The sequence below is a fragment of the Oncorhynchus clarkii genome, chromosome 6, assembly GCF_045791955.1.
Source record: "Oncorhynchus clarkii lewisi isolate Uvic-CL-2024 chromosome 6, UVic_Ocla_1.0, whole genome shotgun sequence".
Lineage (NCBI taxonomy): Eukaryota > Metazoa > Chordata > Actinopteri > Salmoniformes > Salmonidae > Oncorhynchus > Oncorhynchus clarkii.
Window position 1 is genome coordinate 36754106 of NC_092152.1, and position 7594 is coordinate 36761699.

A 7594-nucleotide genomic window follows, 5' to 3' on the forward strand; every position below is an offset into this window, starting at 1 on the left:
CGCATGTTCATGTGGCAGAGGGAAATATCTGATCTAGCTCTGATCAGACTAAGGGGTGACTGGGAGTTTTATAGTGCCCGTATTTAGGGTCTCAGAGTAGGAGTGCTGATCTAGGATGAGGTCCCCTCTGTCAAAGCAATTTTATTCATTATGATCTAAAAGGCAAAACTGATTTAAGATCAGCACTCTTACTCTGAGAAGCTATATTAATACCGGCCCAGGTTCAGCTTTTGGATATAGCCTAACCCTCTCCTCGGTATTCTGGTTGTGTTCCCTGTCTTCTGCTTGGACAGGACAGAGTAAAAGGAGCGGCAAGATAAACTAGGTAATCCATGATGCAGGTATTAAAGGATTAGCTATTTATAACTCAAAGTTTAAAGCCAAGTGTAGTTGTCCAGAGTGTGAAATGTTTAGGACACTAAGCTATCATGTAGAGATAATGTTGAATAACATTTTTATACCATATATTTATAGTGTTATACATAAACGGTCTCCTATTCCTCAGTCATGATGTGACTTTTACGGTGATAAACTCATATCAGGTTCAGACCGGCTCTTCCTGGCAAAGCCCCCCAAAAATGGGTTATGTCATTAATTTAACGTTCAGCGATCCACTCACTTATCTCCCATTTGTATTTTAGTCTACGAGAGAGACTACGATTGATGATAGAGCCTAAATGTCCAAGAAACAAATTAAATGTAATGTATGTGCTTCATTGCAAAACACACATATTTCATGCTGTTTTAACACAAACATGATTTTTTTTGTGGACCTAAGTTAAGATGTAGATAAAGGATATATAAATGCAGCCAGAGAAAAAACATGACATACGGTAGGTATACTCTAGTCCAGGACATATTTTAAGTATGCACTCTTTTTCTGATGTGATAACTGTAGCTTCTATTATTTCCCCAAAAATATATTACAGCACTCATGACCTCTAGTGGCTAACATTATTAGTACAGTTTTCAGCCAAGCTCAATTGCTCTTGCTCAGTGGTTCCCGAACTGTTTATAGTCCCGTACCCCTTCAAACATTCAACCCTCTAGCAACTACGATACATTTATTAAACATAAGAATGAGTGTGAGTTTTTGCCACAACCCGACTCGTGGGAAGTGACAAAGAGCTCTTATAGGTCCAGGGCACAAACAATAATATAACAATAATAAATAATTCTGCTCTTTATTTCACCATCTTACATATAAAACCTTATTTGTTCATTGACAATTGTGAATATCTCACCACAAGTTAATGAGAATGGTGTGCTTTGAAAGGATGCACATAACTCTGCAATGCTGGGTTGTATTGGAGAGAGTCTCAGTCTTAAATAATTTCCCACACAGTCTGTGCCTGTATTTAGTTTTCATTCTAGTGAGGGCTGAGAATCCACTCTCACATAGGTACGTGGTTGCAAAGGGTATCAGTGTCTTAACAGCACGATTTAGCAAGGCAGGATACGCTGAGCGCAGCCCAATCCAAAAATCTGGCAGTGGCTTCTGATTAAATTCAATTTTCACAGAACCACTTGTTGCAATTTCAATGAGGCTGGCTTGTTCAGATATCAGTAAGTGGACTGGAGGCAGGGCATGAAAGGGATAACGAAACCAGTTTGTTTGTGTCATCTGTTTGGGAAAGTACCTGCATAATTGTGCACCCAACTCACTCAGGTGCTTCGCTATATCACATTTGACATTGTCCGTAAGCTTGAGTTCATTTGCGCACACAAAAAAATCATAAAATGATGGAAAGACCTGTGTGTTGTCCTTGATAATGCAGACAGAGAAGAGCTTCAACTTCTTAATCATAGCCTCAATTTTATCCCGCACATTGAATATAGTTGTGGAGAGTCCCTGGAATCCTAGATTCAGATCATTCAGGCGAGAAAAAACATCACCCAGATAGGCCAGTCGTGTGAGAAACTCTTCATCATGTGAGTGGTCAGACAAGTGAAAATTAGGGTCAGTAAAGAAAACTTTAAGCTCGTCTCTCAATTAACAAAAAAGTGTCAATACTTTGCCCCTTGATAAACTGCGCACTGTGTGTTGTAAAAGCGTTACATGGTCGCTGCCCAAATCTTTGCATAGTGCAGAAAATACAGGAGAGTTCAGAGGCCTTGCTTTAACAAAGTTAACCATTTCCACTGTAGTACCCAAAACGTCTTTCAAGCTGTCAGGCATTCCCTTGGCAGCAAGAGCCTCTCGGTGGATGCTGCAGTGTACCCAAGTGGCGTCAGAAGCAACTGCTTACAGCACGTTACCAATCCACTATGTCTCCCTGTCATGGCTTTTGCACCAGATACCAACACATCTTGACCACCAAAGTCCATTTGGTATCACAAAGCTGTCCAGTACGTTAAAAATATCCTCTCATGTTGTCCTGGTGTCCAGTGGTTTGCAGAAGAGGATGTCTTCCTTAATTCACCCCCATAAACTTAACGGACATATACCTGGAGCTGTGCCAGGTATGACTCATCCAGCTGTAACGCCTAAAATGCACTGGCTTGTATGGAAGCAGTAATTGTTTCAAAACATCTCCTGCCATGTCACTGATGCATTGTGAAACAGTGTTGCTTGATGAAGGTATTACCTGTATAGTTTTTTTGGCCTTTCCCCCCAGCATTGTCCCAGCCATATCTGCGGCAGCAGGAAGAATTAAGTTCTCCACAATAGTATGGGGCTTGCCTGTCCTAAGCCACTCGGTGGCTCACCATATAAGACGCTTCTAGCCCCTTCTTATTCATGGTATCTGTTGCTTTTACAAGTCTTACTACACAAAAGTCTTAATTTTTTATTCTTAATTCCCTTATTTTTCAAATTGTCATGTTTTGTTTCTAAATGTCTCCGCAAGAGTGAAGGTTTCATCGAGTTGTGAGATAGTACTTTTTCACATATAACACACTTTGGCTGAGGAAAGGCACTCTCCCAATATAAGCGAACACCAAATCAATGTAGTTCTCATCATATTTGCACCTCTTCGATGGACCAACATCCCTGTCTGTTGTTCGGTGCTTTCCCGGGTAAGGGGGCAGTAGCTCTTCGGCTGCATCAGATTCACAACTGTCAGTGTCCATGCTAGCTGGGCTAACAACAAATGTAGAATTACTGATGCTATCATTGGATGTACTCGTGGAAGCAGAACAACTTGTTTCGTCGACAGGTGCAGGTGTAGTACTGCTGGTAGTGGCAGTTCTACCAGTAGAGCTGGTATGTGTCTCTATGGAAGCAGAACAACTTGTTTCGTCGACAGGTGCAGGTGTAGTACTGCTGGTAGTGGCAGTTCTACCAGTAGAGCTGGTATGTGTCTCTATGGATGCGGGCCTTACATTTTTTAAACCATTTATCAATTTCCGAGCAAACGGAATGAGCAGCAGCTACATTTGGCTACATAGTGACAGTTAGTGGAATTCCCGCGAGAGAGTAATGGTTAATGTGATTGGATGTAAATTATTTGATTAGGCTATCTCTATTTGACATTGTGTTGTTATTTTGCTGACCACTAGATGGTTTAATTTGATTTTTGGCAGTGAAACGAGGCTACTCAGGCAAGAAAAAAACCTCATCCAAATGTATAACCCCGTTGGAAAATATAATTGGACTTTATTTTTATTTTTATGTGAATCACATTTTTATTTGGCGTACCCCCAACGGCATTTTGCAACCATTACCTGAGACCATAAACCTCAAGTATATCTATCTAGCGCCGATTTGGTTAGGTACATACATAGGTGAACTTTCTTTAAGATGAATGCACTAAATCGCTCTGGATAAGTGTGTCTGCTAAATAAAAACATGTGAATGTGGGATTCAATTAATTAACGATACACATTGTCATTTATTTTCAGTAATGGAAAAGGTACCCAATTATCATACTTGAGTAAAAGTAAAGATACCTTAATATAATATGACTCAAGTAAAAGTGTCACCCAGAAAAATACTACTTGAGTAAAAGTCCAAAAGTATTTGGTTTTAAATATACTTAAATATCAAAAGTAAAAGTATAAATAATTTCAAATGGCTTATAATTAGCACATCAGACAGATATTTTACGGATAGCCAGGGGCACACTACAACACACAGACATCATTTACAAACAAAGCATTTGTGTTTAGTCAGTCCTTCAGATCAGAGGCATTAGGGATGACCAGGGATGTTCTCTTGATAAGTGAGTCAATTAAACCATTTTCCTGTCCTGCTAAGCATTGAAAATGTACTTTTGGATGTCAGGGAAAATGTATGGAGTAAAAAGTACAATTGTTTTCTTTAGGAATGAAGTGGAGTAAAATTAAAAGTTGTCAACAATATAAATAGTAAAGTAAAGTGCAGATACCTAAAAAACTTAAGTAGTACTTTAAAGTATTTTTACTGAAGTACTTTACACCACTGTTTATTTTAAGTGCCTCATTCTATTGTAAATCGGATGTGTTATCTACTGTAACATTGTAACATATCAGATATGACCACACGTAAAATACATCACTATGAAAAGCTTGGAAGAGAGTGCTTGAGTAATAAGGGTCCCCGAACGTGAGTTGATGGGTGACATGAAAAAGGTGGGTCCTTGCTCCCAATTCTCTCTAACGTAGCTAAATTCAGATGAGGAAACAAAGGACTTTATGTTCACACAGAGAACTGGAAGGTTATTGTGAAGAAAGGTTATTGTGAAGACGAATAGTAAACACCAAGGAACAAATGAGAGTGAGTGTAGCTGCAGGCGCAATATCAACACACAAACTCTACCTGTGGGCTAGCGGACTAAACTCCACTCCATGGTGATGGAACTTAACCAACGGTGTAGAGCCGAGACCAGGCTTTGTGGAATCTAGCTCCGACTATATCGATTCGCCCTACATCAAATCAAATCAAATGTATTTATATAGCCCTTCGTACATCAGCTGATATCTCAAAGTGCTGTACAGAAACCCAGCCTAAAACCCCAAACAGCAAGCAATGCAGGTGTAGAAGCACGGTGGCTAGGAAAAAAAACTCCCTAGAAAGGCCAAAACCTAGGAAGAAACCTAGAGAGGAACCAGGCTATGAGGGGTGGCCAGTCCTCTTCTGGCTGTGCCGGGTGGAGATTATAACAGAACATGGCCAAGATGTTCAAATGGCCATAAATGACCAGCATGGTCAAATAATAATAATCACAGTAGTTGTCGAGGATGCAGCAAGTCAGCACCTCAGGAGTAAATGTCAGTTGGCTTTTCATAGCCGATCATTAAGAGTATCTCTACCACTCCTGCTGTCTCTAGAGAGCAAAAAACAGCATGTCTGGGACAGGTAGCACGTCCGGTGAACAGGTCAGGATTCCATAGCCGCAGGCATAACATTTGAAACTGGAGCAGCAGCACGGCCAGGTGGACTGGGGACAGTAAGGAGTCCTCATGCCAGGTAGTCCTGAGGCATGGTCCTAGGGCTCAGGTCCTCCGAGAGAGAGAAAGAAAGAGAGAATTAGAGAGAGCATACTTAAATTCCCACAGGACACTGCATAAGACAGGAGAAGTACTCCAGATATAACAAACTGACCCTAGCCCCCTGACACATGAACTACTGCAGCATAAATACTGGGGGTTGAGACAGGAGGGGTCACTAGACACTGTGGCCCCATCCGATGATACCCCCAGACAGGACCAAACAGGAAGGATATAACCCAACCCACTTTGCCAAAGCACAGCCCCCACACCACTAGAGAGATGTCTTCAACCACCAACTTACCATCCTGAGACAAGGCCGAGTATAGCCCACAAAGATCTCCGCCACGGCACAGCCCAAGGTGGGGCGCCAACCCAGACAGGAAGATCACATCAGTGACTCAACCGACTCAAGTGACGCACCCCTCCTAGGGACGGCATGAAAGAGCACCAGTAAGCCAGTGACTCAGCCTCTGTAATAGGGTTTAAGGCAGAGAATCCCATTTGAAAGAGGGGAACCGGCCAGGCAGAGACAGCAAGGGCGGTTCGTTGCTCCAGAGCCTTTCCGTTCACCTTCACACTCCTGGGCCAGACTACACTCAATGATATGACCCACTGAAGAGATGAGTCTTCAGTAAAGACTTAAAGGTTGAGACCGAGTCTGCGTCTCCCACATGGGTAGGCAGACCATTCCATAAAAATGGAGCTCTATAGGAGAAAGCCCTGCCTCCAGCTGTTTGCTTAGAAATTCTAGGGACAATTAGGAAGCCTGCATCTTGTGACCGTAGCGTACGTGTAGGCAGGACCAAATCAGAGAGATAGTTAGAAGCAAGCCCATGTAATGCTTTGTAGGTTAGCAGTAAAACCTTGAAATCAATTTAAAGAGGAGTCCGTAATTTGCTTTCTAATAATCATGATATTTTCCTCAAAGAAGTTCATGAATTTATTACTGCTGAAGTGAAAGCCATCCTCACTTGGGGAATGCTGCTTTTTAGTTAGCTTTGAGACAGTATCAAAAATACATTTAGGATTGTTCTTATTTTCCTCAATTAAGTTGGAAAAATAGGATGATCGAGCAGCAGTGAGGGCTCTTCGATACTGCACAGTACTGTCTTTCCAAGCTAGACTTCCAGTTTGGTGTGGCGCCATTTCCGTTCCAATTTTCTGGAAGCTTGCTTCAGAGCTCTGGTATTTTCTGTATACCAGGGAGCTAGTTTCTTATGAGAAATGTTTTTAGTTTTTAGGGGTGCAACTGTATCTAGGTAATTGCGCAAGGTTAAATTGAGTTCCTCAGTTAGGTGGTTAACTGATTTTTGTCATCTGACGTCCTTGGGTAGGCAGAGGGAGTCTGGAAGGGCATCAAGGAATCTTTGTGTTGTCTGTGAATTTATAGCATTACTTTTGATGCTCCTTGGTTGGGGTCTGAGCAGATTATTTGTAGCAATTGCAAACGTAATAAAATGGTGGTCCAATAGTCCTGGATTTTGAGGAAAAACATTAAGATCCACAACATTTATTCCATGGGACAAAACTAGGTCCAGAGTATGACTGTGACAGTGAGTAGGTCCAGAGACATGTTGGACAAAACCCACTAGGTCTGTGGACTTTTTCATGTGAATATTAAAGTCACCAAAAATTAGAATATTATCTGCTATGACTACAAGGTCCGATAGGAATTCAGGGAACTCAATGAGGAACGCTATATGGCCCAGGAAGCCTGTAAACAGGAGCTATAAAAAGTGATTGAGTAGGCTGAATAGATTTCATGAATAGAAGCTCAAAAGACGAAAATGTAATTTATTTTTTGTAAATTGAAATTTGCTATTGTAAATGTTAGCAACACCTCTGCCTTTGCGGGATGCACGGGGGATATGGTCACTAGTGTAACCAGGAGGTGAGGCCTCATTTAACACAGTAAATTCATCAGGCTTAAGCCATGTTTCAGTCAGGTCAATCACATCAATACTATGATCAGTGATTAGTTCATTGACTATAACTGCCTTTGAAGTAAGGGATCTAACATTAAGTAGCCCTATTTTGAGATGTGAGGTATCACGATCTCTTTTAATAATGGCAGGAATGGAGGAGGTCTTTATCCTAGTGAGATTGCTAAGGCGAACACTGCATGTTTAGTTTTGCCCAACCTAGGTCGAGGCACAGACACGGTCTCAATGGGGATAGCTGA